The 7880-nt window shown below is 49.7% G+C and overlaps 1 long non-coding RNA gene across 3 annotated transcripts; it reads right to left on the bottom strand.

Annotated features, from left to right (window-relative positions):
- Nucleotides 1–2244: 2244 nt before the first annotated feature.
- LOC119715129 (uncharacterized) lies at nt 2245–5910 on the bottom strand. Of its 3 annotated transcripts, none has more exons than XR_011812126.1 (6): nt 5396–5910; nt 5068–5208; nt 4487–4624; nt 4345–4403; nt 4139–4222; nt 2245–3584 (listed from the first exon to the last, which is right to left on the bottom strand). It is a non-coding gene; the product is annotated as an uncharacterized lncRNA (long non-coding RNA). The 3 variants fall into 3 exon arrangements; XR_005262341.2 differs by having other exon boundaries at nt 5068–5178; XR_011812125.1 differs by having other exon boundaries at nt 4564–4624; nt 5068–5178.
- Nucleotides 5911–7880: the final 1970 nt, after the last annotated feature.

Here is a 7880-nt window from a genome sequence, read left to right as displayed (position 1 = left end):
TGGGCCCGGGCGGACTTATTCTGCAGAGAGGAAGAAGGTGAGCCTGCTCACTCTCCAGGCACTACTGCACTTATGCGGTCAAGAGACATTACCCCACTGTTTCCCAAAAACAACTACCTGGAAACACCTAATAAACATACTTCTAATATGTCAATTCAAGGACATCAAGACTAAAAGGCTGCAAGGTCTAAACACTCGACAGACAGAAAACACACAGGCAAAAGCTCCAGAAATATAACAAACTGTCCCTAAACTTGAAACAGACTACCCCTTACGTGCCCACTGCTGCCATTTTCAGATACACGCTCACACAGGCAGCCTCCATCATACATTTCTCCTAAACCCTGCTGCATCACTTTGACAGCGAGGTTATGACTTTGATAAGATTTGACATAGATTTAAAGGCTCACAGAAAGCCCCGTAATTCTGCAAAAATCAGAAGGGACCCAGAACCACAGAGCAAACACACAAAGTAACATCACCATACTATCCGTAAAACTGCCATAACAACTACTCACCTGAGGAAGAGCTGCGTGCAATACAGGCGCCTACTACTAGATTCCTTTACTATGACAGATCCTACCAGTTTTCACCTCAAAAAGATAGGAGTACCAGTTTCTACTTCAAAATGCATCAGTCCATAGACTCTGACCCACCTAAAGAACCCTCCAAAAGACTGAAGGAAAAACAAAGCACTTATCCAAAAGTGCAGCCCAGGCAGAAGGAGCTCTCTGATGGCATACCTTCAACTCAGTTACCATTAGGTCCCACCTGGAACCTGAAGCCAATCACCTGGGAAAGTGCAGGGGGAAAGCATAAAAAAGCAGAAAGAGGAGCAGCAGCAGCTGTGGTTTTATTAACTTCCTTATAAGGCTTAGCTCAACAGCATGCAGAGTGCAGACAGGAGAACTGGGGTGTTTCTAGAAACAAAAATCCCCATGCTTTTGCTGCAGCTTTGAATACTGAAAGGACAATACTACCACGCAAGTAAATGAAGCTTTTTCAGCCGGATTTAGCGCAGACTTGTATTTACGCAGGAAGAAAACTCTAGGAGCAGAACAGATTATGCGCCAAAGAAGAATTCAATTCCATTCCACTCACAGGAAAAATCACTTACTTCAGTAGGCTATCTGAAAACCAAAAGGCTATGCTCACGGGTCAAAACACACTACAGGACACTGGGGCCAGGCCCTCCACTGCACCAAATTAAAACCCATCCCTACACTCACCAAGGTACAAGCCCAACCCCAACACAGAAACAGCATTTCAGCCTCAACACAGTTTTCAGAACTGCTGGAAATCAAGCTTCATACTCAGCGAGGCGTGCTCAGGCTACACAAGACAGGGCTTTGGGCACCTCCTTGCCTACCAAAGAAGACAGCCATCAGCACCCGCTTTGTTCCGATTCTGAACACTAACATCACAGCCCACGTTGCCTGGGACACCTGATAAACAGAAGAGAAAGCGGCCATACCCTTTTCAAGCCATCCCTGCACGTGTCACTCCTTGATCATCCGCAACCTCTTCTCAAATCCTCAACCGCTTCTGTGGAGAGCCTGCCATGGCACCTGCAAAGCAAGACCCTTCGCACTCACCTCGTGCTACTTGGCAGTTCTGCTCCAATCCAGCTCACAACCAGCCCGCCCTTCTCGTGCTGCTCTTCAGAGTGCAGCTTGGCCCCACTCAGCCTGTGCGAGACACCTGCAAAAGACAAACAAAAGCATAGGCTGAAGCAGCATCCAAAGCCACAGCACAGCTGGGACAGTTACTCTCATCTGCTCCCTTACCTCGGCACCCTCACCTGCCCTCGAGGAAGATGCTTCCATCTGCTCTCTTAGGCCAGCTACAACACCCCTGAAATATAAACAGGATTTTTACTGTATTTTGTTCAGTTAACTAACTGCAATAACAGCTGCACCCCTGAAGTACCTGCTGCATCTGTCCATCGCTCACCTTGCCAAAAGCAGCTCCGGTCAAGTCCCGTGTTGTACACTGTGTTTCACCTTAAACAAATGAAAACAGTCACAAGATAATCATTCAGCTGCCAGCATTAGCACCCATCGCTCAACAACACAAACGGACCCCATTTACAATATTATCATTTCAAAACAGAAGCCCCCATACCTCAGCACCTCAGAAGTAGATCAAGCCAGTCACCGAGCTGCCTACCGAGTGCTGAACAGTTCCAGAAGGAGCTCTTTCCTGTGACAGGTTCCTCCAAAGGTTTACACTCTACTGGGGACAGCATAGAAATAAAAATAAAAGTTTCAAAACCCCATATCTGTAAGCTTTCAAGATTCGACAGACCTCCTCAAGCACACCGTTCCAGTGCTATGCGAGCAGCTGCTCGCAAGCAGCTCAAATCTCCCACGCCCAACATCTGCCAAACACCACAGAGATGACTGTGCCAGCTGCCCTTCAGTACGTGCCCAGAGGCAGACCGGATGTCTTCGCCAAAACAGTCCAGACAATGTATTAGTACACCCATGCAATGCCATGTTAGCTGTCATCACTAACTGCCAGGCAGGACAGCTCCAGACCAAACACATACACACACAGGCACACCACAAACACTACAAACAAAACACACAACACATGGCGCAAGAAAAAGTGACCCCCAAAAGGAAAGCCCTATGGCAACAGCAAGTCAGATGCAGGTGCTCTGCACCAGACCCTACCAGAGACTCAAATGTCACGACACGCGACTGGAAGCAGCTTCCAGAACTGGGATGATGGAGGCCTAAAAAGCCTGCCTTCAAGACAAGAGACCGGAAGGATGGGGAGTGAAAACCCCCTAAGAACACACTTAGGAATTCGATTCCCAAGCAAGAGCTCCTGATGTGGCCCAGATGACTTCTGCAAGAGTGAGGATGGAAACAGACGCGATCTCAAACCGAATATGATGCACAAGACCTGAAACAGATCTGCAGTTCAAGCAGCGACTGCAAGACAAGAAGTGCTCGAATCAGAATCACGATGACAAAACAAGCATTGAGGCCCTTCAGCACCGCTACCAAGTCCCCTGTCTAGTCAGTCCGGTGTAAAAAGTTAGGAGGATATCAAGACCTGAGAAGCACAGAACAGACGTTGTAGAAGCAACACTACAAGACAGACGAACAGAAGGAAACTGTCCTGCCTGGCGCACGCACTCACGCTACAAAATAATCCTGCCTCTTCTATTAGCCTGGTGACCCAGCCACAAGCACCCTGAACGTGACCCAGCCTCAACCACCCTCACAGTGGCACCAAGTCTATTCAGCCAGCAGGCACCACGCTGCTCTGGCTCCCAGCTCCCATTAGCCACCCCAGATATGCAAATACCAGGCGCCCCCCAACTTAGCTCTCAGGCTGCTGCATGGTAAAGTTCCTCCGCCTCAAGAAATGCACAGGCACCGTTTGTCATCTTAGTCAACTGAAGGCTCATCATCAGCTGCAAAAACAGAGAAAGAGCATTCACTAGCACGCCGGCCACGATGCCCACCTTCTCCACGATGCTGACTACTGCTGATGCAACATACAGTTCTGCTCACCTCTTCCTCTCCGAATCCAAGCTCCAACAGTGCAGCCAGTATCATCCACACCACCTGGGAAAACAAAGGGATTAAATGTTCGTTGCATTCAGAACAAGTCTACCAATGGTGTTTTATTTTGTTCTTCATTTGTGTGTGTGTGTTTGGTTTTTTCTTTTTGTTTACCTGTTTCTTTTTTTTGGGGGGGATCTGCTTTAGCTCAACAGAATGCAGAGTGCAGATGAGACCTGAGGTGTTTCTAAAAGCAACAATCCCCATGCTTTCGCTGAAGCTTTGAATATTAAAAGGACAATACAACCCAGCAAGTAACTGAAACTTTCTTAACTGGAATTAGCTCAAATTTTATTATATTTTTAAACTTAGAAAGAAAAATCCAAGAGCAGAACAGATTATACACCAACAAAATCAATTCCATTCCATCCCCAGAAAAAAATCACATACTCTCATCCCCTCCTGTACCTCAGCCGCTTGCCTGCCCCACGTGGCACATGCTTCCATCTCTTCTCCTTACCCACTTATAGCACCTCTAAAAGGCAAACTGGAGTTTTACTCTATTGGATGTAGGAAAATAACTGCAGTGACAACCACACCCCAAAAACAACAGTTACCTCTGCTCATCACACACCAGAGTCACTGCAGAGGCAGCTTGGGTCGAGACGTCCTGCACTGCGCACTGCACGCTGCATTTCAGCCTGAACAAGGGAAAGACACAGGCAGAAGATAAACATTCAGCTGCCAGCAGTAGCACCCATCCCTCAACAACATAAGCAACCCCAGCTTTACTTTTATCCTTTCAAAACAGCACTCCACTTGCCTCTGGACCTGCAAATTAGGTCCAAGCTTGAAAGGAGCGGCCAGCATCACCCACGCCACCTGGGAACACAAAAGGATACACTGACCGTGGTGCTTGCAAGCACCCACCTGCCACACTGCTCCTCTATCCCAATCAGCCTCACCTCGGACCCTCACAGGGAAACACCTGAGCGTCTTCCCTTTGCTTCGGATAAGGCATGACCAGGCTGACACCTCTCACCTTCCCTCAGAGCTTCGTGACATGACGATTTCCCTTCCCTCTCCACAACTGCACAAAGCACCTGCAGAGACAAGAGAAACACACACTCTGAGGCACCTCACAGCCACAGCGTACCTGCTGCAAGACCTCTCTCTTCCCAGCTCCGGTACTTCAGCTGCTCACCAGCTCTGAGATTGTTCACTCACAACACCACAGCAAGCTGCACCCGGGCCACACAACACACACTACACAAGCTACATTGCTTAAGACATATGAGCTGGAACGTTCCCACCCAACAATCAGTCGCATCACACAGGAAGGATGCCGCACACTCCTAGAAACCAAACCTACCAGTCCTGAGCAGCTCCCCACCTCCTCCTGCCAACCACGCTCAGCACACACACTATTTACTGCTCAGAAAAACAGAAAGTTAAAACATACACACAAAAAAAAACAACCGAGCTCCACAAATGCCAAAAAGACATGCACACACAGCAGCCTCGGCAGGGGTAGTCGCAGACTTACCCTTTGCAGATGAAAGAGGTGACTCTGATACAACTCTGCTCAGTGTCTTGGTAACGCCGCATCTACGCTGCCAAGCCATATGTAGCATTCAATCAAGCTGGTTTTAGTCCTCTGGAGAGTTACACAAGTGGGTTTATACATCTATATATTAAAATATAGCTCAAAAACAGAAGAGTATCCCACCATCCCAAAAAAAACAGTGAGCCAGCAGCCCCTACTAAACATCCCGCTACTGAGTGAATTCCAAGCACTTAAAATCCAGAAATCCATAGGCTCCAGTCTGCCTAGAGAACCCTGCAACTGACTGAAGGAAAACCAAAGCACTTACCCCAAAGAGCAGCCCAAGCACAAGGAGCTCTCTGATAGCATGCCTGGGGCTCATATAGCATTCAGCCCCGCCCAGCACCCAAACCCAATCACCTGGGAAAGGGGAGGGGCAAAGCACAAGAAAGTAGGAAGAGAGCAAAAGAAGCAGCTGTGTTTTTTTTTTTTTTCCTTTGTTTTTTAAAATCTGGTTTATCTCAAAAACATTCCAAGAGCAGACAAGAGACCTGTGGTGTTTCTAGAAGCAAAACTCCCCTTTTGCTTTTGCTGCAGCTTTTAATGTTGAACTGATAATGTCACCAAGCAAGTAACTGAAACTTCTTCAACTGGAATTAGTTTACACACGCTCACCGTCATCTGCAAACACAGAGAACCAGCATTCACTAGCCCTAACCCTAACCCCAACCCTCACCCTAAGCTCTAACCCTAGCCCCAGCCCTAGTCCCCGAGAACTGCATTTCCCGGTGTGCTCTGGGCACCCAACATGGCCTCCCGGAAGTCCGGAGTCCCAGAACTACATTTCCCGGTATGCTCTGGGCACCCAACATGGCCTCCCGGAAGTTCGGAGTCCCAGAACTACATTTCCCGGTATGCTCTGGCCACCCAACATGGCCTCCCGGAAGGCCGGAGTCCCAGAACTACATTTCCCGGCATGCTCTGGGCACTCAAAGCAGACTACTGGAAGCCTTGTGCCGGAAAACTACACCTACCAGCATTCCCTGGGCAGCCGGCACGGCCAATCAGAGGCCGAGTTGTCGAGAACTCCATTTAACAGCACTCCCTGTAACCCTAGCCCTTACTGCCCTTACACAAAAAAGCCGCAAGCCCTAACCCTAAAAATCCTCGAAACCCCTACAGACCTAAGCCAAACTATCCACCACACTAAACCCCTGAAGTCCTATGCCTAAAAGCCCTAACCCAAACACTTAAGACGCTCAAATCCCACACCCACAAAATTAAGATGCTCAAATCCCAAACCCCAAAAAATAGGACGCTCAAATCCCAAACCCCCTTCCGAAAAAGAAAATAAGAAAAATAAATCAAACAAAACAAAAACAACAAAAGGGGTAGACCTGGTGGCATCTGCCCTATAACCCTGCAAAAATCATGAGGGACATAGAACAACAAAGCAAACACACAAAATAACATTGACATCCTATCCATAAAAGTGCTATACCAATTAATCACCTCCAAAGAGCTTCATGCAATAAATGTACGTACTACTAGATTGGTTTCCTCTAAAATATCGTACAAGACTCTGACCCACGAAAAGAACCCTGCATGTAGCTAACAGAAGAATAAACAAAGCACCGACCCCAAAGAGCAGCCCACGCAGAAGGAGCTCTCTGATAGAACGCCTAGGGCTCGTATAACATTTGGCCCCGCCCAGCACCCAAACCCAATCACCTGGGAAAGAGGAGGGGGCAAAGCACAAGAAAGAGAGCAGGAGCAGCAGCTGTGTTCTTTTATTTATTTTTTTATTTATTTGTCACCTATCCCTAGTTTACAGCATGCGGAGTGCAGACAAAAGAACTGCGGTGTTCCTAGAAGCAAAATTTACCGTATTTTTGCCTCAGCTTTGAACATAGAAAGGACAATACAACCAAGAAAGTAAATGAAATATTTTCAACGGGAATTAGCACGAACCTTTCATTTACATATGAAGAAAAATCTAGGAGCGTAGGAAATTACACATCAAAAAAAAAAAAAGACGTAATAAGCAACGCGCGTGCACGGACCCTGGCCGCCTGCAGTACTCGTTTTCCACCAGCAGGTGGCGGCAGAGGGGCGCCCTCGGGCGTCACTGGGCATGAGCTCCCCTCGGCCGCCTGCAGTACCCCTTTTCCACCAGCAGGTGGCGGCAGAGGGGCGCCCTCGGGCGTCACCGGGCATGAGCTCCCCCCGGCCGCCTGCAGTACCCCTTTTCCACCAGCAGGTGGCGGCAGAGGGGCGCCCTCGGGCAGCACCGGGCATGAGCTCCCCTCGGCCGCCTGCAGTACCCCTTTTCCACCAGCAGGTGGCGGCAGAGGGGGCGCCCTCGAGCATCACTGGGCATGAGCTCCCCCCGCCGCCTGCAGTACCCGTTTTTCCACCAGCAGGTGGCGGCAGAGGGGCGCCCTCGGGCGTCACTGGGCATGAGCTCCCCCCGGCCGCCTGCAGTACCCCTTTTCCACCAGCAGGTGGCGGCAGAGGGGCGCCCTCGGGCGTCACCGGGCATGAGCTCCCCTCGGCCGCCTGCAATACCCCTTTTCCACCAGCAGGTGGCGGCAGAGGGGCGCCCTTGGGTGGCACCGGGCATGAGCTCCCCTCGGCCGCCTGCAATACCCCTTTTCCACCAGCAGGGGGCGGCCTAACCATAACCCTAACCTAACCCGAACCCCAACTCCAACCCCAACCCTAACCCTAATGGCGTCCCCCCGGCAACCGCACCCCGCACACTTGGTTCCCCCCTCATTTTAGTTCCCCCTGGTGCGCCCCGCAAATATGTC

This window comes from Anas platyrhynchos, chromosome 11, assembly GCF_047663525.1.
Source record: "Anas platyrhynchos isolate ZD024472 breed Pekin duck chromosome 11, IASCAAS_PekinDuck_T2T, whole genome shotgun sequence".
Lineage (NCBI taxonomy): Eukaryota > Metazoa > Chordata > Aves > Anseriformes > Anatidae > Anas > Anas platyrhynchos.
The sequence above is the reverse complement of the archived record's forward strand: the minus strand, read 5'-3'. Positions and strand labels throughout refer to the sequence as shown.